General features: G+C 43.3%; 1 protein-coding gene across 3 annotated transcripts in view; it reads left to right on the forward strand.

The window, feature by feature from the left end:
* The window catches only part of TBP (TATA-box binding protein), a 187926-nt gene that overhangs the window by 75370 nt on the left and 90434 nt on the right, over positions 1-22122 (forward strand). The window lies entirely within an intron of this gene.

The raw sequence follows: 22122 nt of genomic DNA on the forward strand, positions 1-22122 counted from the left end.
TAGGTTTGAAACTTCTCTACCATGTCTGCCCTCTGAGTTGAGGGAGACATCTTAATTCTGGTATTATGTGAATCTGACAAAATTCTTAGTTCCTGAAAAAATCTGACGATGTTCATCTGCCATAGTGAAATTGAAGAACCACTTAGCGTTCAATAAAATTACTATGCCCGACGAGAAAGCCAACTATTTGTAAAATGAAAAAAAGTAAAAAACTTCATTTGGGACAAAATCAGCAAAGTGGGGTGGGGGGGGGGAGTAAAGCAGCACCATATACGCAGAGCAAATAGAGGGTGGATGGAAAGCAATTGGAGATGAGACATGAGGTAAGCAGGTGTGGTGGTGAAAAGGACAAATGTGGGAGCAAAGGCTTATGGGATTGCCAACTTCAAAGTTAAAAAAATAAATAAATCAAATTTGCTACACGAGTCAAGTATGAGGTGGTTTGGGGTGGATTAGAGGGAAATGAGCAGAATGGGCTGTAACCAAAACTTGGGAAAATGTAAACTCACGGGTAAGATTTGAGGTAGGAACACAATGGGCCCCCTAGGGAAAGGGAAATAAATGGCTCTGGTCGAAAAGGGTGTTCTAAAAGTGTTCTGAAGAGGGGAAATTAGGAGTACCCGCCTCACCCTGTTAAAGTCAAAATGTTTGAAGTAAGCATGATTACAATGGGGAAAACATTAGCAGGAAAAAGAAGTTATGCGTGCATCACACCCTTTTTGCCTTGTAAACGTTTTTACATACTGTAAAATCCATTTTGGCAGCTGAACAACTGAGTAGAGAAATCAATTTATTTCTGAAAGATTAGTAGTTTTGCTACATGACCTCCTTTATCTTGGGTTCAGGCTGGATTTTTTAGTAACTAGCGCCATTTTTTCTGTTGACTGTGATACTAGAAAGATATGCCTGTGAGCCATCTGTAACCTTCCTATTGCCTTCTTTACGAAATAGCTGCCAAGTTCTGTGGATCCACTTTTTTTTTTAGTACGGTACCACCCGGTGTAGTTTTCTTCTTGCATTGTAGAAGTCTTTAAAGAGTAACATCTTGCTGGATTGTAGGTGGGTGCAACATGAGATTATACGTTCATTCATTTGGTATATGACATTCGCTCAGTATGACTCCACATAAGTCTGCAGTGACTGAAAAGGTATTTGGTTTTACATACTTATATATAGTCGATGAATTTTAAAAGGTGTCAGTGTGCTTTCTATATGAAGATAAATACTGCAGCAGAGGAGGCTGGAAGATGGAGTGCCCTATCTGTGCAGTTCTTAGCTTATTTGTTGCCCTGTTGTAAAATTGAAACACTATCGTATTCAAGCCACCATTCACTGGGGTGGCCTGAACCATACAACTGGGTAATTGTTGCTTCTGACATTCAATAACATTTCTTGCCATGAAGGACGTGAATGTTCAAAGGGATATAACAACTGTGATAAGATGTAGGTGTTAAAGCCGTCTAGCAAGGACAATTTAACGTTCTCTTAACTTTTTGGTAATACCTGTAGGCAGTGGTTCATTATTCATGGCCCAAATATTTGTAGTCTGTCTAGACGAGTCGAAACACTGTCTCAGTGTTGGTTATATCATTGGAGCTATATGACACATATCTGCAAACACTGAAAGTTGCTATGGTTTTTGATCTGCCAGGCATTGAGTGATACAGGTGTTCTGTGGTAGCCGGTGATGCAGATGAAATTAAGGTAAAGAACAGGGTGTAAAGGCTAGCTCCATTTTTATGGGGTATGGGTTGGAGAGTATCTAGTTAAAGCAGAATTAAGCCAGTAGATCTTAGGAAACGTTTGGATTTATGTTAATAAAAAGAGGGGGGAGGCAGTGGAGAGGGGGCTGCAATAGAAGTGATGGCTTGCACTTCATCCTTCTATTTCCCTTTTTTTCACATCCTGCACTCTGTGATCAGAAGTGAAATGAAAGGCCTCTAAAAACAGATCGACTGCAAAATAATAGACAAGCCTCAAAAGGATTCTTCTCTATAGCCTGACTGACCACCAAGAAGATTGGGTACAGGAGCGAGAACACTTTCGTCAAGAGGGTCACTCTCGATACGTGGAACAGAACAACATTGAGAAGATGTCTTCTCTTTGGTTCTGAAACAAACCCGGACAGAGGGAGCTAATCATGATTATGATGATGCAACTGATAAGTCCCTAAGCAACTTGTGACTTCTAAAAATGTAAGGAAACCAACAATGACTGTTGGCATGCAGGAAGAAAGTCTGAAAGCGGATTCATATATAACTTGAACAGGCATATTTTGACTCAGAATCCACTTCAAACATTTTTTTTAAGGTCTTGCCTGCACAGCAAATGCACTATTGCGACAGAACATATTGTTTACAGTTCAGTGGGATTACATCCTTCCCACAGCATATTGTTAGTTGTTTTCTTTGCCATTCATTTGCATTCCTTCAATTGCTTAGCTCCTATAAGCTTCCTTTACTTTCTTGTGTTGGCTCCTCCCTGGAGCATGGACCAAGTACATGAGTTCTTCCTTGCCTTTTTGCAAGGCACTATTTTGTTTTATTATAAATTTTTAAGCAGTTCAGTATTATTCCTTTATGTACAATTAGCTTTCCTACTTTTCACAACCCGGTACTTACAGCCACAACTTCACTACTCTACACCACTCCACTGTATACCACTCCACTGCACTCTACTCCGACCAGTGCCACTGTACACCACTCAACGGCACTCAGATTTACGACACTCCACTCTACTATACGCCACTCCATGACACTGTATGCCAAGCAATTCCAAACCATTGCACTCTATTATCCGCCATTCAGCTCTACGCTGTATGCTCCTCTACTCTGAGCCGTTGTGCTCTACCCTACACCCTCTCCTCTAGGCCACACCACTAACTTTTAGCCATGCTGGACAGCAGGCACACTGTTTGGCAATGTATTTTAGCCATGTGTACAAGGACATGGCAAAAAGACATACACAAAATCCATTGGCTTGGCTAATGCTCGTTTCACTAGACCAGCCATAATAGAAGAGAACAGTTGCTTTTAACCCATTCGCTGCCAGGCCTTTTCCCCCTCAGGTGCCAAGCCTTTGTTTGGCCATTTGGGGCAGTTCACGCTTAAGCCCTCATACCTTTTTGTCCACATAAGCTACCCATGCCAAATTTGCGTCCTTTTTTCCAACATCCTTGGGATTCTAGAGGTACCCAGACTTTGTGGGTTCCCCTGAAGGAGACCAAGAAATTAGCCAAAATACAGCGAAAATGTCATTTAAAAAAAATAAAAAAAAATAAAAAAAAACAGATGGGGGGGAAAAAAGGGCTGCAGAAGAAGGCTTGTGGGTTTTTCCCTGAAAATGGCATCAACAAAGGGTTTGCTGTGCTAAAATCACCATCTTCACAGCTTTCAGGAACAGGCAGACTTGAATCAGAAAACCCAATTTTTCAACACAATTTTGTCATTTTACTGGGACATACTCCATTTTTACTATTTTTTTTTTGTGCTTTCAGCCTCCTTCCACTTAGTGACAAATGGGTGTGAAACCAATGTTGGATCCCAGAAAGCCAAACATTTCTGAAAAGTAGAAAAAATTCTGAATTCAGCAAGGGGTCATTTGTGTAGATCGTACAGGGGTTTCCTACAAAACATCACAACTGAAATAAAAAAAAAAATATATTCAAGTTGAGGTGAAAAATAGGCCATGTTTCTCCACGTTTTACTCTGTAACTTTTTCCTGCAATGTCAGATTTTTGAAAGCAATATACCGTACTGCTGGACTCTTCTGGTTGCGGGGATTTATAGGGCTTGTAGGTTCATGCAGAACCCTAGGTACCCAGAGCCAATAAATGAGCTGCACCTTGCAATGGGTTTTCATTCTATACCGGGTATACAACAATTCATTTGCTGAAATATAAAAAGTGTAAAATAGGTATCAAGAAAATCTTTGTATTTCCAAAATGGGCACAAGATAAGGTGATGAGAAGCAGTGGTTATTTGCACATCTCTGAATTCCGGTGTGCCCATACTAGCATGTGAATTACAGGTCATTTCTCAAATAGACGTCTTTTGTACACACTGTCTTACATTTGGAAGGAAAAATGTAGAGAAAGACAAGGGGCAATAACACTTGTTTTGCTATTCTGTGTTCTCTCAAGTCTCCTGATACAAATGGTACCTCATTTGCGGGGGTAGGCCTAATGCTCGCGACAGGAAACGCAACTTGGACACATCACATTTTTATATTGAAATCTGACATGTTTTTTGCAAAGTGCCCAGCTGGAGTTTTTGGCCTCTAGCTCAGCCAGCACCTAGGGAAACTTGGCAAACCTGCACATTTTTGAAAACTAGATACCTAGGGGAATCCAAGATGGGTTGACTTGTGGGACTCTGACCAGGTTCTGTTACCCAGAATCCTTTGCAAACCTCACAGTTTAGGCAAAAAACACCTTTTCCTCTCATTTCGGTGACAGAAAGTTCTGGAATCTGAGAGGAGCCACACATGTCCTTCCACCCAGCATTCCCCCCCTAGTCTCCCGATAAAAATGATACCTCACTTGTGTAGGTGGGCCAAGTACCTGTGACGGGGAAGAGCCAAAACATGTCGAAATTGAGGGGGAACCAAAGCGGGTCCAAATGGGCAGTTTGGGGAAAAAAACAATTTTTAGGCTGACCAGTGCAGCAGAAGTTTTATCGGTATAGATGAGACAATGTTAGGTGGTGGGAATTTTGTGGATTCCTGCAGATTCTGGAAGGTTCCATCACAAAAATGTGGGAAAAATGTGTGATATCCAGCAAAGTTGGTGGTTTGCAGGGCATTGTGGGTAAGAAAATGGTGCAGGCACATGTGACGCACACCACCCTGGAATCAACCAGATGTTTAGTTTTAAGATGTGTCTGGGTCTTGTGGATTTTTCTACATGGCAGCGTCCCAAAGTCAAAAAAGTGCAGCCCTCACCATTCCAAGTGAGACGATTTTGAGAGTTATCAAGCTCTCATGGCCCAAATGTAAAACCAAAACCCAAAATAATCAAATGTCTTCTTGCATGCTGTGGGATAAGATGTTTCAATGTGCGGGGGAGAGCTGAAAGACTGTTACCCCTTCAGTTGGGGTGGGGGCATAACCAGGCCCATACTGGTTGGTAGCCACCACCCCACTATTTTTGGTTTTTAATTCCATGCCATCTAGTAGACTTGCTGCCCCCCGGGGTGTGGATCAGGGGTATTTGCCCCATCTGCCCACTGGTGGGCAGAACATCTTTGGCCCCATTATTTGGGGTGGGGGTATGGCCCTTGGGGGCAGATGGGCCTTCCAAAAATAGGCCAATCTGCCCTCAAGGGGGGCAGATATGGCCAACAGTAATGTGCCTCTATGGGGGAGTGACCCTTGCCCAAGGGGCAGCCTCCCCTAAAGCAAAACACACACATGCACACACACCAATCCCTGGTGTCTAGTGGTTTCTGCCCCCCTTGGTGGCAGATTGGCCAAACAAAAATAGGCTGATCTGCCTAAATACAACTTGCCCCCCAGGGGAGCGACCCTTGCCTAGGGGTTCGCTCCCCATACATAAAAACCTAAAGTTAAAAAATATATATGTGTATGTATGTGTATATATATCTGTGTGTGTATGTATGTATGTATGTATATATATATATATATATATATGTATATATATATATATATATATATATATATACATATATACACATATGTATGTATGTGTGTGTGTATATATATATATATATATATATATGTATATATAATATATATATCCCATTCAGCCCAAGACTATTGAATGGCTGTTAGATATGGGAGACTGGGGGGGCCTTCGTCGCATTCTGTGGGAGAAGAGAGGGGTCATCCCAGTGAGTCACCCCACTGCTGAGATCATGAGCTGTGTTGCATAGCTGGGTAAGGCATCGGCGTTGCGTTGTATCGTATTTACTTCCATATAGTGCTTCGTATCCCTGGTGAGGTTCCGAAGCACATTAGTGGACGAGTAGCAAGTGTCACTGTGTGGGTGCCGGGGCTGGGAGAGCCTGTATCACTCATCACCAGAGAGCCACAAAAACAAGCAAATTTGTGGTGCAAAAAGAAGCAACGTGTAAGTATATTTGTTTACTCAATTTGCATGCTGGTGACTTGTTTTATTGACTTTTGTAATTTTTGTGCAGAAAATGAATTATTCTTTTGGCTGTAATGAGGACAGAGGCAGGGCCTCTTGAGAAGCCTGGGGGCAGGAAACTCCCACATCAGCTGCTCGGGCAAGACGGGTTTAATTGCTTAAACTCACGACAGGATGGAATTAATTCCGCGCTTTACTAGAAATATTGTGGCGTCCGTTCAATTTGGACCTCGAGGAGAGCGTGTGTGCCAGTCTTCTGCATACTGCAGATGGGCAGTGTCGGAATATCCCCGATTTTGGGCTGTGCAGTGGCCACATATGGTTGATAATCTGGAACTGATAAGGTCTGCAGCGTTGTTTGTCCCCGTGAGCGAGTGACAGCCTCAGGCGCTACAGCACCCCCGAACTCGAGACGTCATATCCGGAAGTACCATTTCCTCTTAGCGTGACTTACTAACAATACAGAAGTGATGGCGGAAATGGTTCTGTCGATCTGACTTGGGAATTATTCTGTGTAGCATTTTTATTTCCCTTGTGCCACTACAAAAGAGGTGTACCAACCAGCTTTGGAATGTCCCCTAGACAAGGGGTGACCCAGTGAGAAAAGCAAACACGTGGTAACTATAAAACATTGAATTGGCCTTACACAATACACATTTTTCTGGTAAAGTTTCTAATTCGATCTTAATAATTAATGATATCAGATGGGAGCCCATTTCACAATAAATCTGCAGTGCAGTATCTGCTCATTTGACAGATACTGGGCCTTTCCTTCCAGAGTTAGTGGATAGCCAGAGGTTCTAGTCTGTGATGTAGCGGGAGCTGTGGTGACTTGACATGGCCCATTGAATGCCTGGTCATCAAATCCACATCCACACACACACACACACTAAAGTATACAAAGAGTGATGGATGGAGTGCATGAATTAATCTCAACCACTGGTAGTCCCACTGCTGCATCCCAGTCCATCGTTATTTTGCACACCGTGCCACCTCAATTTGGACCCAGCCATATGCAAATCAGTCTTGACCCTGCTCCAGTGGGAACTGTGCATCCAGAACTGCCAGGCCAGGACTGGAATGCGGCCTGAGTCATTATTACTGTCTGAGATTAATTCAGGCATTCCATCCATCTCTTTTTGTATGATTCAGTGTGTCTCCTAAGTGCAATGGATATGCCAAGACATGGGTATTGTGCTCCCCTTGTCACTGGAACCAAGCTATACCTGTCTGATGAGCCTAATCAAGGTGAAACCGGTCCTGGTTTGCTTTTCCATTTCAGGGAGGACCAGGCCTGGCAATTCAAGCTGGACTGCTCCCATTGGGGGCACGGACAAGACTGCTTTGCAGGTGACTGAATCCATAGAACCCGGAGGCCACCAGAGAGCCCTCACCACAACACCTGCCACACACAGACCGACAAAAACGTATTTGTTGGAAGGAATTTTATTTATATATTTTACCAATTATCTCATAAAACACAAACAGTAATAATTCACCTGCAAAACAATCTTCAAAACATATTTATAAAAACCATTTACAAAAACCATTTCAATAAGGTTTATTCATCAACCATAAATCAATGTGACAGGATCCCTTCCTGTCCTGAACCTCCTTTGAACCACACAGATGATCTGTACCTCACCTGTATCCCTGGGGGGGGTGGGGGGTGGCTCCCCCGACTTCACCGTTCCTTGTCCTCATGCTCAGGGTTCCGCCACCTCCCCAAACACCAATCTGCCGAGGGGGTGTAATGGGGGGCCAGGAGCGGGAGCCCCATGGCCACCCCCGCAATATGGGCTCCCTACCCCTGAAGCTGATGTATACATCCGCAGGTTGGTTCAGGACTTCAGGATCCTACCTCTGGTGTTATCCTGGGGCCCCAGCCTTGGGGACCCCTCTGTTGGTTATGGTGACTTTAGTACTTCCTCGCCAACCTCAAAAACATCGGAGTTGGCGGGTGGGATAACGCTGGTCCCGGTGCTCCGACCGCCGTCCGTACACAAAAGGCAGAGCCTTTCTTGGGGAGGGGGGTACTTAAATAGCCCCCCCCTCTCCAGTGTACGGCGGCTGGGCCCGAAACTGACGCGGCCCCTGCGAGCCCCCAAGTCTATACTTCCGCCCCCACACCTCGTGAGGTGTAAGGGCGGAAGTGCCAATGGCAAGTCCGACGAACAACTAGTGTGGGAGGTTGGGCCACGGCGGCCCGAGTACTAAGGGGCTGCGCTGCCCCCTATTTTGGGGGGGTGGGGGCGATTTACCAAACTGAGGGGACATGGTGTGCAAAATACCAATGGGATGCCCATCTAGTTATCAGTGGCTGAGATTAATTGAACCATTCAATCCATCACTGTTTTGTGTTCCTTCTTGCCTGTCTTCCATCTTGTTCTTTTCCACTTTGTGTCTTTCCCGTTGAGTTTTTGTTTGTTCGCTTCCTGTTGTTTTTCATCTGTTCATTTTCCCATTGGTTTCTCCATCTGTCACTTAACAGTTGTTCTTTCTCTTGTTCTTTCCCTTCTGCTTCCACGAAAAACCTTTAACAAATCCAATAGGCAATGCGCTAACACATATACAGTATACAACACGTATATACCCAAATGCAGTTTGTGGCCTAGCATATTGAAGCTAGACCAGTTGACTTTGCAGATGTCTGCTTCCTAAGGAAAACATTCCCTTCTAATTGAACCCCCGTTGCTTGTTCTAACCCAGCAGGTTGTTCTTCATATCAGCAGCCCTGCAGAAAGACAGCCTGGTCCCAAATCCAAGTAAGGGAAATGGCCGCCAACACCCTGAGTTGGGAAGTAGAAAAACGGCTATAATTGGAGCTCGTTGAGCCTTGAAACCCCGTGCCCCGTTGGCACTGTACCCTCTGCTCCGTGATTGCTCTGCCCGGGGTATCTTAGGCTCTCCGTGTTCTAGTCTCCGTCCTCTCGCAGGACTTTGCACACTGGGCTTTTACTGCCGCTGCTTCTGAAGGCAGGGGAGGGTACAGCTCTTCACTGATGCTTGTTGCGATCATGCACAACTCATCGGTGTCGGTCACAGCTGCCTGTTCCCTCTTTAAAGTAGGGTGGGGAGATATGTGCCCGAGGCCTAGGTAGGAGGATTCGCTACGGATCAGACCGTCAAGCGGAGAAGCACAGAGTTTTAAACTTGGATCCAGAGCTCTGGCCCCTAAATGTATCGTTCCCTCTATTTGCTGTGTGTGTTTCATGGTGAACCACGTATCCAGGGCCAGACAGAACCAAACCAGCGCAGCGCACCACACCTCGCGCATCCATTTGGGAAATAATGATAACTTTAGTGCACAGTGAGTGCGGGGGCTCTCCCGGCGTGGCCTCCTGCCAGGAGACGTGGGTGGCTGCTGGATCGGGCGCCTTCAGATGTTCAGGCGGTGAACGGAGTCACCGCCAGTTGCATGTGTTGTGATCCTTGGCAGGTCACTTTGGCACTGGGTGTCAGCTCGGGAACCATGACGCACACACCTGATAGTCTCTCGGGAAGCCTGGTACTATTCAGCCTCGGCACGGTCAAGTTCCTGTTGCGGGCTCCTGCTCCCCGTCGTTATTCCTCCCGCCACGTTTAGGCCCCAGCTCCCTTCATGCAAACGAGGTGAGAGTCCAGAGTTCCCAGCTGGTTCTGAGAGTTCCCAAGAGGGGAGGGAGTCGAGGGGCACAGACCATGGGAACTTTGAGCCGTGAGCTCGGAGTCACAGGCCCTGAGAGGATGTTACTCGTCGCGGACTGAGCTTCTGAGGGTTCCCGGGCGTGGCATGCCTTAGGACATGACTAAAATGACCCAGATTCTCCGCCTCCAACTCAGGAAACAGGGTCTGCAAGCTCTTGAGTCAAACTCTGAGACGTGCCAGTAGTAGGCTACGAGGCGCTGGCCCGTAGATTGTATTGTACGAACCAGACATTAAGCATTATAAAGTGGGACCTCGGTGTCACAGATCATGGAACCTTCGAGCTACTGTTTCGCAGACCCAGACCCTGATACTTACATCCTGTTTGTTACAGATTCTGAGTTTTTCCATCTGTGGGTGTGAGTAACAGACAATAAGATTTGCATCCATGTTGGCTGAAGTCCCTCCATTAGCAGTGGAGGGCTTGGAGTCACGGCTGTGTGCTTGATGACCACAGACTGAGATTTACCCCTTCTGGGCTCTCTCGGTCAATCTCCAAGGCAAAGCATTTACGTATCCCAACCACAAGGGTTCATCCATCTAGCTTTGAGTCCTTTCTTCAAATCAGCAAGCATGTTGAGTATGCTAAGGACTTGCTTTGTATTCCCACCTCCTGGAATGTTGATCCTATGTTCCCCTTGTTCCTCCTCTACTACTTTTTATTCGTAGCTTCTGGAATGTCGAGCCATTGTTTTCTCAATATGTATTCTGCCACTTTGTATATTCCTAAAATCAGGAATGCTGAGCCGACGAGCTCTCGGTTCATGCTCTTTTACTTTTCATTCCCGGATTCCAGAAGCTCGAGCCCGTGGTCCATTCGTTAATTCTCTAGTACTTAGTCTTCTGAACTTATGGAATGTCGAGCCCATGTTCCCTTTGACGACTCTCTGGTACTTTGTTTATTCCGAACCCTTGGAATGTTGATCTCATGTTTTGTAACTTGTTCCCCGCTGCTTTCTTTTCCAGCAGGTTGATCTAGTTTTCCTAGTTGAAGCCATTTGCCTCCTTTTTGGCTGCTCGCTGTTGAATCATTTGCTGTTTCCTATCGGCGTGCCTGTACTGTAATTTTACCACGTGTGTTGTTTTTCTCACCTTTTACTTGTTCTTCTTTGGAGCACTTCTGCGTCAGTGCTTCCTTTACGGCGTGCTCAGTCTGAGTGACTATCACAGCGACTTGCCTTGTTGTGCTTTCGTTAATCATTTACATGGCGTCTTCTTCCAACATCGTCAATGTCTTTGCGTCTTTAGACACAACAAGTGCATTTGTGCAATTAAAGTAACAACACTTCAACCTTGAATGGAATCCACCGTCCTCGGATTCTTCAGTCTCCAAAGGGCACGTCCCTGAGAGGGAAAACACATTCTGCCAGCAAGGAACACGATAGCCAAGCGGGATAGACCAGCATTCCTAAGAAGTGCCGGTTATATAGCGCATTGAGTCTAGTTCTTCCTGCAGGAACGGGCATGTAACCGGCTGCTAATGGCTGGACTCCCACCCTGGCCAATTAAGCAGTTCATACTAAGGAGCTCAATGATATTGTCACCGAGTTAGAAAACGTAGCACGCGCCCATTAAACTGATCACCTACTGTAGCAAACACTCCACAAAGCCCAGGATAGTATGTTACACTCGGAGGTGTCGAGTACTAATTTCCAACCGGCTGACAATTGCACCTATTTTTCTAAAATCTGTGAAACTGATTATTAAAAAAAAATAAAAAATAAAAAATGTTTTCGCTCAACTCTAGACTTGCCCCATCCCCAACCTCTGGCAAAATACGCCGTAGAAACAAAGCCTGCATATGATTGTGCTGTGACAGAAAATGCCCAGGAAGTCACAAAACCATTGTCAAGGATAACATCCTGCTCATTAGTGACTGTTCGGCGGGCCTGCCGCGTCTCCAGCTGATTAGTCACTCGGATAGGATTAAGAAGTTTCCTTGCAGAGTCCTGAAAGGCATTGTTTGTTCTCTTCTGTTCCTTTGAGATTTTGATGTGAACAGTACAAAGGCTCTGCACCTCGCTCTTAACTCGCTGAGCCATCTTGCTAGCACACAGTACTTGTATTCAGACTATCTCATACTGTTGGGGTTTCCTCCGCATTGTCTAAAGCAGGAAGGGATCCGTGACACATTGTTGTGCTGACACTCAGTGCATTTACATCAGAGTGAATCTAAGTGGAGCTTACTCACACAGTCCGGGGTCCTCCTGAAAATCTCCATTGGGGCCTACCTACCCTGCTGGATCCGTGTTGAACACCCGTAGTTGGGGGTTGCTTCTTTGTCTACTTTTGTATAAGTGGTTCCACCAAATACGAAACCAGTGTTTAGAAAATGTTCCCATGATACCAGAGTCTATTCTTATGTTTTGTTGCAGATTTTTTTTCTTCCCTGTTCTAACCATGAACTCACTTGTGTTCTTTGGCTCAGCACCCAGCCTGTAAATTCTCCATTAACTACATAGATTAGTGTTGGTTCTCTCGGTGGACTTGTGTTTTCAGTCTTCCCTGTAACCTGAGGTACCATCTTGTGGTCAGTCTCTGGTATTCATCTCCAGGAGACCTGCACTCCATTCCTTGAGGTTCTTTCGGGGCCTGGGTCTTCTCCCCATCGCATCGGGCAGAGCTAGACCTGTCATTCGAACATGGATCTATTTTCTTGATCCTCTTTATGTGGATGTGGTGAAATGTCTGCCTTCCTTGCGCCCATGCTCTCCAAGTAAAGTGGACACAGAGGCCACAATCCTCCATCTTCTGCTGTGATTGCAAGCTGTAGGACTTTCTTTTCTTTTGTAGGTATGCGGATGGTTTCGTTTAAAGTTCAAACCATATTTTCTAGGTGAAATGTAGCACACATTATGTTTTTTGTCCTCAAATTCATTAGGGAGAACGTTGCAGATGAGAAATGTTGTGAGGGGACCTCTTTCCACATTCATGTTTTGTCCCTTTTTTCCGTTGAAACATCCTGAACTGTTGCATTCTTGTTTTTCCCTTTCCTGTACTGCCTAGACGTTCTTGTGTTTTTAAATGGGTAACACACGGGCAGTTAGCGATCTCCTTATTTTGGGGTCCAGGCCGTAGAATCCTTACAATGTCTAGACCAAAGGTGCCACATGGGAGTCCCTGACGTTTGTAAATTCCCACATGCTGCATGCCCGGCTGGCCCCGACTTCTTCAGTCACTGCACTTCAATGCCAGCTAGCTTGTTACCTCTCTGTACCGCCCATGGCTGGGGCAGATTGCCACTCACATTGAACCAGACACTTCACATTGAACTTTAACCAGCAGCTGTCATTTCCCACAGTATCTTCAGACACGCAGTTGTCTCTTCACAATAGGATGCCAATCTGGGGTTTGGTGAAGCAGCCCCTGAACCACAGCACGCCCACTAGCCCTACTGCCTTTCTTCACTTCGGTGCTGTAAACACCAGTCACAAGGTGGCATCTCCCTTCTGAAGGTCCACTCTTCACTTGTGGCTGAGCGAGACTCTTAAGATTAAGATGAAAGTAGGGAATAAACTGCAAATCTCACACATTTTTTTTCCAAGTAGCTCTGCATCATGTGTCGCTCTTTTTCATGCTAGTTGAACACAAGAGCACACTAACTTTCCTCACATTGGAGGATCTGTTACCAGCTCACCCCAGTTCCCTCATTGTGGGTAACTGCACTTTACCTTTTGATGCCAGCTGATGTAATGCCAGCGACAAACCTGTGGACTGCCTGCTGCCAAAGACATCTCATACTTTAGAAGCACACGGTTCCGGAGGCAACAATTACGTTAGGAACTTATTTTTCGTATTGGTCTTTTTACAGCGTTTATACAATTTCAACACTCTTAATATTGATGTTGCTTATAATCTGCATAATGGTACTCAATTTAACAATTTCAGGAAGACAAGAAGTTAATCTGGATTTTGTAGAATTCAGACTTGAGACTTTCTGGTCCTTAGATTAGATTCCAGTGGCACTAAATTCTGATATTCAGAACACCACCTAGTTTGTGTCTTTCTCCACATACTTTAAGCCATGAGTGGTGGATCCATGCTAGATTTTAGTGATGTTATCCTGAAAACCTCTATTTTGGTCCTAACTTGCTGGACCTTTGTAGGACTCCCTTAGTTCTAGGGATACTCCTTTCTCTACTTTTGTTTGTAAAAGTAGTTCTCTGAGATATGAAATCAGTGTTTAATAACCAGGTCCATAATACCAGAGGTTTCATGTTAATCAATCCAGCTTCTAGGCTGTCTTATGCCATAGACTGGTGCCAATGCTCTGATGGTAATGTGTCGACCTGAGGCTTCTGCCAAAGTAAATATTATTTTTAATGCTTGGGTCATTCTCCTTGTCTCCTACTCTGGTACCTTGGTGCTGGTTGATTCTAAATATCCCTACATCCTAATTAAATGCACCAAGTTCTTCAGTGAGGCTTTCCACCCATCAGTGTTGCCATAAGGATTCCACTCAAGGTTGATCAAAGTTTTAACCAAGTCAATTGAAATCTCACCAGTTGACTCATTATGTTGGTTCTTGAGGCAGAGCAGGCAGTGTCTAGAGTTTTCAAAGGCACAGTAACTATACAAGTAAGTGGTCACTGTCAGATAATTTCTTTGATCCAGAAGTTCATAGTGTTGCTCAGTTATCCATTTCCTCCGTCCTACCAACGTAGAGACTGTGTGGCACCAGCTGCTTACTTTCATCTACAGTTCTAGTAACTGGATACAGATCTGCTTGTTTGATACGTGGCCTCAGTAGTCATTACTTATACTGCTGACTCTTTGATGGAATAATCAGTAATTGTCCATAGCTCCCTTGAGATCATGAAAACACTCCTCTGAGCATATTAATTTCCAATGTGATGGCCCTTTTCTGAGCTAGGACCATCTGGTCTTAAAATAATTTCTCTTTGGATAACTGGCCGTTCCAGTTTGTCCCTCAGCTCATTCATCTAAAAGCATGTGCCATTCATGCTCCCCAGTAGTGCTCCCATGCCTCGCTTTACGATTAGAGTAGAGACATGCAGTTGCGTAATGTTTTGTGAAAATCGTGCAACAATGATGCCAAGTAATGCTAATGGCTCGCAGTGTAGCTTGTTAGGTATCTTTTGTTGAGACATTTTCTGCTCGAGTCCATCGGCCCATGAGTAAAACATGATACAAAACGTACTAATGTGATCTTTTGTGATTTTTTTTTTTTTTTTGTTGGATATTTTACACTACTCAAAGTAAGCAAATTTCAAAGAGTAATTAACATTTTTCTCAGGCCTGCTTGCAGCCTGTTGGCTTCAGATTTATTCTAATTTCTAGCCAAATATGTCAACTCTTTTACGAATCTACACGAACGTCTCCTACACTATGGAAGACTTTATGACCTTGATAAGAAAAGGACAAGGGTTTCTCTGCCATTATCCGGTTTCCTAATAAGTTTATGATCCAGAGATGTCTGCAACAGCCTTTCAATGAGTTTGGAATGTTTGATGGTAACAAATTATTTGCTGACGAATATTTGAACAAATGGTTGTGCTTTAGCAACGCATCAAGGCTTCTCTGTGTAATGCTTCACTCTGAATAAACACATCTCCATGAAGGAACTCTTTTTATATCAAAACACATTTAGCTGGTATAACTTCTACTGTACCTCGTTTTAGTACATGAAAATTGTAATGCATCCATTACATTGACCTAATCATCATACTGCAAGGCAAGTATATAATTATAATTTTTTTAACACCGCCTATAATAACGTCCTACAGTAAGTACAGGAGGAGTTATGAACCTTAATTATGTGAGCTTGCGAAGAAGTGTTGGCTCATTCCGCAAGCGAAATTTTGAATGCTTCCATATTTCTTTTTTTGTACAAATTCCAAGGATTGTAGCAAATTCCCTAAAACAAAACATGCGTTTTAAATTATTTTCACTGAATGGTCACTTTGATTGCCACAGCTTTGGCTGTCCCAGTTCTAGAAATGTATCCTCTACTGAAACTGTTCAGGGTGGACAATGAATGTTCTGGGGAACAACGCCCAAGTGGCGCACTGCATGAAAACAACTGGGCTATGGGAATCCCGTTGGACAAATGGCTTGGCTGCCAACGGACACTATTTCAGTAGACCTTTCCAGTCTTGAATTCCCTACGAAAGAACAATGCTCTCTTTCAATTTCAAATGCATTTTTTAAAATTGAGTAAAGAAAGTCCAAGCCTTTATGCGGTTTCAAAATCAGGGTTGCCATTTTCTAACCACTTTTTCATCAAAATTGGGAACTATCTGGGGGTTGGGCAGATGAAGAGTTTTGTCCTGGATCCAGGTTTGGAGCCAGGATTAGAATTCTAGTCTTCTGGTTTCATTGCAGACATCTTGTCTACCCGACCACAGTGAGACCAAGGAGGTTGCGAGCACTTGCAATAAATATTTTTGTTCTGGAAACTAACGTTTTTTCTTTGAGTGCAAAGAACCATATGACAAGCAGCAGCCCTACTCATCAGTGTCCAATACTTAATCAATTTAAAAGCACTAAACGTTCTGCAGCCTAAGATTGGCTCCATTTTATTTTTTTGAGACAAAAATCATTTTGGGGTTAATCTCGAAATAATTTGGGGCAAAATATCTTAAGCTGTCCTCTTTACCTGTATTTTATCTGTTTTTCAGAATAAGAGATATACGTGATCTTCTTTATCGTGTTTTACAATGTAGAGCCCAGAAATCTAACCTTAATGTTTTATTGTTTTATTTTCTTAACTCTAAACTTAACACTGAATCTATCACTCGCCAACTAAAATCCCAATTTATACCAAACTCTAACATTGCCCCTTTACCAATCACTCGCCCTATACATTATTCTTATTATTACCCCTTACTTATCCTTAAATCAACCCCACATTTTGGCTCCATGTGATTGACGTTAAACCTACTAAACATTCAATCTACCTAACCTTAATCTCCCTAAATTTATATCTACGTAATGTTAAACCTACTTAAAATTAAATCTGCCAAACTTTAAATGGATGTAACTTTATATAGACCTGATGTTAAATTTAAATTAAAACTTGGCTGACTTTAAACCTAACTCATGGTGAACATACCTATTTTTTAACTCTCCCATCTCTAAACCTCACTAACTTTACCCCTGCATGACTTTAAATCAATTATTAAACTTAACTTTAAACCTAACTTTCACAATAACTATGTAACCTAGCACATGTCTAATTCTAATCCTATCCAATCCTCAAACCTATCCCGAACAATACAACTAACCCTTACCTGGACCTAGCTCCAGGGTTTTTGCCTTCTTCGTTTTTGAAATATTGTTTGTGCTCCAAAATAATTGAACTCCCCAAAGCTTTTGTCACCAAAGATTGGCACATCCTCCAGTCATCTGACACCACAATTGGACTATAATGGAATTACAGCACAGTTGAAAGATTTGGGGCATTGGTTTGTGGTTCATCATAACGGCATCCAGGATTTTATTTCCTAGTTACTCATGCTCACTCTTCGTCTTAAGCAGCAGCCAACAAGCACTTGGTCTATCCATCTGACTTTTCCTGGGGACCTTGCACAGCTCTTTTGTGTTATTAAATATAAACTGAAAGTGTGGTTAGCAAGGTTTCGATCCCTTTTAATGGAAAAGGAACTCATCATGGGCTGTATGACCAATAAATATTGTTCAATGTTAAGCATAATATGTGACTGATTAAATGTGTTTGTCCAATGCTGTATTTGCCCTGAATTTTATAAGGGAACAGGGGTTCCTTGGATAGAGGGTCTATAGATTTAAATACCACATAGCCACATAATTACCAGCTATGACATGGGTTCAAAAATGCCGATGTTAATTGCCTGTAATAATTGGTTTGCCCGGCTATTTTCTAGACTTTGTTGGTTCTGATGGGTAAATCTGGTAACTCGTTTTGCCCCAAGGTCAGTTGGTAACTCGCATGCTGCACAACTGGTTCTATTACTGATAATTTGGTAGTAATTTTTTATTTATTTTTGTCTCCAGTAATTACTGCTAGTTGCCCATTCAGGGCCTTGATTGAGGCTCTTAACTACGGTCGATTTATTGAGGACTTCTTAATTGACAGATGTACCTACAAAGGTTTATTCTGGTGGGTTGTACCATTAGAACCCTCCTGCTGCGCTACTCACTGAGTGATTCGTATAAGCATGGAATGACTTCACAGCTTCATGGCACATAACCTTGCATTGGTGTACTCATACAACAAAAAGTGATTGGTTTGTGTAAGCAGCGATTGGGCTCACTTTTTTGAGACACCGGTGTCTATATACGTTGGTCCTGATTCCTTACTGTTCTAGGACACATTGTGGTTTACTAGCTTCAGTTATCAACCTGATACGAGTGTTGGTACAACATGAGATCCTGCATGGCAAATCTTTTCTGCATGTGATGCATGGTGTGGCAACACATTTATATAATATTTTTTGACATATAGCAATTTTGAATCAATTTTTTATTTTATTTTTTCTCAAGTTTTTTTCTTTTCTCCTTTTTTTTTTTTTTCTTCCCTTGCTTTTAACAGTCCTTGGTTATATAGTCTGCGACTATCTGTGTATCTCAGGCATCATTTTTATGTCTTGATGATGATCCCAACAATCAAACAAGAGATTGAAACATCGACCTTTAGTACTTGGACTCTGTACAATAGGATATGTTTTGACATGAGCAAGAATACTGTAAAATTGTGACTTTAACTGTGCTTTTTGTGACACGGGGTATGCCTGAGCAATTGTGATTTTATGGTTTCCAAAACATTTTTGTTTTCCCACTACACTGTTTTCTTACTTTCGTTTGAAATAAATATACTGATTTATTGCATGTTTTCCATAGGTCTCATTGTGATTTTATGTGGTATTTGAATCTATAGTCCTTTTGTCGGAGGGACCCATGTTCCTTTATAAAATACTTGCCCCAGGTCCCTTAGTACCTGGGGGTTGTCCCTTGTGTGTTTTAAAAGTATTTGCCAGGTATGCACTCATTGGCCAAACTTGTTCCTAGTTCTTGAGTGTGATCAAAAATGTGGGCGGGCTCTAAAAGGGGCGTGGCCTAAAAAGCATAACTGTCATTCTTCTACATACGGTTGACCATGACACCCTAACTCAAAGACTCCACGAAGCCGGCATACAAGGGATTGCTCTCGACTGGATTACTTCCTATCTCCAAAAAAGAGCGAATATCATCCACTCGCCCCCCTTCTGGTCCGGACCCTACCTCACAAAAGCAGGGGTCCCCCAAGGGTCAATCATCTCACCTTTGCTTTTCAACATCTACATGATATCTTTACCAGAACTGATCAATGATTTCCATCTCACATGGTACAACTATGCAGATGACACACAAATACTACTTCAATTAGAAGACCCCAAAAACATTGAAAACTCACAAATCTTCAGTTGCCTCAGAGCCGTTGATCAGTGGATGACCTGGAGCCATCTCAAACTAAATACCTCCAAAACAGAAATACTCATATATGGTGACTGGAAAAATCATGACCCTCTGTGCGTCTGGCCTGACAATCTCGGACCACCTCCTCATTTATCCAAGGAAGTTAAAAACCTAGGAATCACCATGGATTCCAAGCTAACTATGAATGCCCAAGTAGACAAATTAGCACGCACAAGTTTCATCACCTTTAAGACTTTACGACGCATCTTCCCCCACCTCGGATTTCCATACAAGGTGCAAGCTACTATCTCGCTTGTACTATCCAAACTGGATTATGCCAATAGCCTCTACCATGGATCATCTCTATCTGTTATGAAAAAACTACAACGTATCCAGAATTCCGCAGCCAGGCTACTACTACATATAAAGCCGCAAGCCCACATCCCCCCTGCCTTGAGAGCACTACACTGGTTACCCGTTGCCAGAAGATGCACTTTCAAGCTGCTTTGTATCACCCACAAAGCTATACATGGAACAGGACCGCTTTTTATCATAAAGAAAATTACCAAATACATCTAACAAAGAACCCTCCGCTCAAGACCGGCACCCCGCCTTAGAACACCACCATACAAGAAAAAGACTGTAGGTGGTAGATCCTTCTCCGTCCAAGCAGCCAAACTATGGAATTCATTACCCCCAACTATAAGAGCCACAGATAACTTTCTTGTCTTCAGAAAACTACTCAAGAGTTGTCTCTTTCCTTCATAACCACCTTTTTCAAACAACTATGAACTGCATATGCCTATGTGGATAAATATTTTTTTCAGATTATATGTATATTTCTATTTATTTATAGTTTCTTTGGAAAATATGTATTGCTACTGTCATAACAATAAAATACACACACACTCTTTAAACCTGTCTGACTAAGTATTTTTTTACCCATGATTCTAATTATGCATTGTATGTGTGTATTCGTGTGTGTGTGTGTGTGTGTGTGTGTGTGTGTGTGTGTGTGTGTGTATATATGTATATATATATATATGTATATATATATATGTGTATATGTTGTTTCTGTGCTTGGCATGTTCGTTCATTGCATGGCTCCTGGTTTTTGGGTTGTTATACTAGATATCTATGAATTCCTGCTCTCATCTTATCACACTTATCTACTCATCACTCTTATGTCATGTCTCTATCAAACTATCCTCCATTCTCACTCTGACTCATCCCAAATCCCTTCTACCACTTTCATCTCCTAAATATCTCTGCCTAAGCTCTTCCCTCCACCTCCACATCTAACTCACCAAACCTCACTCTACCTCTGTGACCTCCCACACAACCCTACTAAATTCTCCTGCATTCATCTCACCCTGCTACTATGCTCTCCCTAACCCTTCCACATACTCTTCCCCCTCCGCCCCCCTTTATTCATCCCAAGCCTTTGGGTTGAGTAAATGAAGGATATACTCCCAATTAACACTTCTGGATTTCTTTCCTCCTCCACCCCTCCATTACTCCAGTCAATCTAACTAACAAACTCTCATATCCGTGGCTCAAATTAACTCATAATAATGCTAAAACTGTACTCATTATTAAACAATACTAATTCTTGTTGGGTTCCGGAGTAGCGTGCTACTCATTGAAAAGCGCTTCGACGCCTCGTCAGGGGTAGTAAGCGCTATATAAATACGATTACAATATATATTAGTGTGTGTATAATCTATCTATTCCTGGTGTCTAGAGGTTTGTGCCCCCCCTGGAGGTGGATCAGCCTAATTATATTAGGCCCTATCTGCCTCTGGTGGGGCAGAAAAGGCCCAAAAATATTTTGGCCACCCGGGGAGAGTCCCTTGCCCCTTATGCGTAAGTGTAATAAAAAAAAAACCTCCCTGGTGTCTAGGGGTTTTCTGCCCCCAGGGAGGCTGAAATTGCCTAAAGATTATGTGCCCCCCTGGGGAGTGGCCCTTGCCCAAGGGGCCGTTCCCCTCATGTCCTTTTCAAAGAAAAAAAAAACAAAACCTGATGTCTAGTGGTTTAATTATATTAGGCCGATCTGCCTCCGGGGTGGGGTTCAGAAATGGCCTAAAAACAATTTGGTCCCCAGGGAGCCACCCCCTGCTGAAGGGGTCCCTCCCTACACAACCTCCCCCCCCCCCTTGAAATTGAGTAAAAATTATTTGCCCCCCTGGGGGGCGGCCCTTGCCCAAGGGGCCACTCCCCTTATGTCCGTTTAAAAAAAAAAAATAATAAATAATCCCTGGTGTCTAGTGGGCATTTCTGCTGCCCGATCTCATCGCGATCGGGCAGCAGAAATGCTTGCAGAGACATGAAAGGAAAGGCCTTTCCTTTCACGCCTCTGCTGGCCCCCTCCCGAGCGGAAGAGAAATGCTGAGCATGCTTCCCTCGAGGGGAGCACTAGCACTTCCCCCGGGGGCTGGTAAATGGACGTAATGGTTACGTCCATGGAGCCTCACAGGCGCAGCCATGGACTTAACCACTACGTCCATGTCGATCAACGGGTCAAGGAGGCTGTTTGAGGAAATTTGAAAATATGCTGTCCCGAAGTAGTAAAATAAATGAAGAAATAAAAAATCACCCCCAAACGCCACCACAAGCTCAGAGCACGATTCACCAGTCAGAAAAGGTGAACTAAGGAAGATGATCGTCCAAAAGGTAAAAGTGAATTCATAGACAAATACCAGGTAAATTGGTGTAAGGAAACAATGGATATCTATCCAGTTAACACTTCTGCCGCCTTCAAGATCTCAAAGGACCATGCAGATATACAAAAGAACACATTTTATTTTGTTTTGGCAAGTAATAGATATTTTCTCATGGAGACTTTGTTCAAACCGGAAAATAAGCTAATTGGTATCTCCCAAAGTTTTCAAATCAACAACTGTAAACTTCGTGTTTTAAAGTAGGGTTG

This window comes from Pleurodeles waltl, chromosome 5 (assembly GCF_031143425.1).
Source record: "Pleurodeles waltl isolate 20211129_DDA chromosome 5, aPleWal1.hap1.20221129, whole genome shotgun sequence".
NCBI lineage: Eukaryota > Metazoa > Chordata > Amphibia > Caudata > Salamandridae > Pleurodeles > Pleurodeles waltl.